The sequence below is a fragment of the Micromesistius poutassou genome (genome assembly GCF_964030765.1).
Source record: "Micromesistius poutassou genome assembly, chromosome: 19".
In the NCBI taxonomy this organism is placed as follows: domain Eukaryota; kingdom Metazoa; phylum Chordata; class Actinopteri; order Gadiformes; family Gadidae; genus Micromesistius; species Micromesistius poutassou.
The window spans coordinates 7020818-7022598 of NC_140289.1; the positions used below are offsets into that span (position 1 = coordinate 7020818).

Sequence of the window (1781 nt, forward strand, 5' to 3'; positions counted from 1 at the left end):
TCTGGCTGTTGTGTTTTAATATTAGTAAGCAAATTAAATCAGAATGGATTTTGTGTGTGGGGGGTTATATGAGTGTCAAGTACCAGTGCACTAGCTCCATCTGGAAGCCCTCCTGGTGTGGTGTGTGTGTGTTACATGCTGTATATTATATGTGTGTGTGTGTGTGTGTGTGTTATAGGTGTATAATGTGTGTGTTGGGTACTACCACCTACTCAGAAGCCACCAGCTCCATGCCTTCCTGTGTGTCTGAGGATGATGAAGGTTGACGGCTGTACCACGATGAAGTGCAGCGAATCTGTAATTGATCTATATATTTATATATATATTTATTTTTTATTTATCTATACTATAATATATATATATATACCAACCTCAACTACATGATGTACATATATCATATCTCTATATCTCTCTCTCTCTCTCTCCCCCCTTTCTCTGTCCCTCTCGTCATCTCTCATCATCTAATAATATAGAGAAAGGGACAGGGCCCCCTAATATTCCTAGAGTCCCAGACTACATTACAAGCCTCAAACTTGTTTTGTATTTCTTCAAAAATACATGAATCAATATGATGAACACTGTTGCGTGGTTTCGTCTTTGCCCCTCTACTGATGAGATTTGCTTTATTAATTACGCACTATTAATTACTATGATACACTATCAATGCATGAGAAAGTGTCGTTGCACACCAGCGATACACACCTGAATACGCGTGATAGTTGAGCTATAGTTGGTTGTGAATGGGGTGAGGTGGGCGTCATGAACAGGTCCATGATACGCAGGTCAATACATGAGGGATATTTTTGTTTAATTGGTTATAAATGGGTGTAGTGCTATTAAATGGTTCCTTGTTAACTTCTTGTCAGGTTGACTTATGAATCAGTTTGATGTGTATGCGTGTTTGGCACATGTAACAATTACACAGAGATTACTTATGACTATCAAGAGCAGGTTGGTGAATAAGTCATTAGAAGTTGTTTCTTTCTCTACGTGACTCCGGGCCTTCTCTGGCTCACGTCCCTCCATACACACAACCTGTTTCCTCTCATATGCTAATCAGCAATGTGATGTCATATCTATGAGGACTTCTGATTGGTCCGTTATGAACAGTGACTTTAATCCAGACCTCTTCAATACAGCAGTATATTTTGGGAATAAAAATATCAAAGTATTTAGTCAAAAGTTCAAGGAATAGTTTTAGGATTTGTTTTATGGCAAAAAGCAGAAAGGAACAAACACAAACTTTTTTTAAATACTAGTAATATCCTTTCAACAAAGCGTCTTAAAAACACACTAGAAAATGTTTAAAATGTCCCATTCATTCTATTTCGTGGGTTACCCTTACATAAAATATGAATTGTGTCAACTTTACTGTGACAATCATTTACAGCAACGTCAATGTGACTAATAATTGTGGTGTGTGTATGTGCGGTCACAGTGATGCGCTGAGTGTGTGTGTGTGTGTGTGTGTGTGTGTGTCTGTGTGTGTGTGTATGTGTGTGTGTGTTCCAGTGATGTAGATACATGGGTGAGAGTGCACATGGATGAACTGATGATCATGTGATCCCTGAAATTGCATCTCTATCGCAGATGAGCTTTTAAAGTTTAAAACTCTTATGTGGTGTGTTTTCTTGTTTCCTTAGGTACTAGAAAGGAGGTGAATACAGTAAGGGGAACAATGACAATGATGTACCATTAATTAAAAGGAGCCAGGACACTGGATATTTGCTGTGGGTGTGTCACACCACACCCCTTTACACCTTTGTCACCCAGCCGCCATG

General features: G+C 38.9%; 1 protein-coding gene across 1 annotated transcript in view; it reads right to left on the reverse strand.

Annotated features, from left to right (window-relative positions):
- Window positions 1–1289: 1289 nt before the first annotated feature.
- Window positions 1290–1781, reverse strand: part of sytl3 (synaptotagmin-like 3) — a 10660-nt gene continuing 10168 nt past the window's right edge. Inside the window, 1 exon segment of the mRNA XM_084484272.1 lies at window positions 1290–1781. This exon segment is cut by the window's right edge and continues 533 nt beyond it. The gene's annotated coding sequence lies outside the window, so the exon portion shown is untranslated.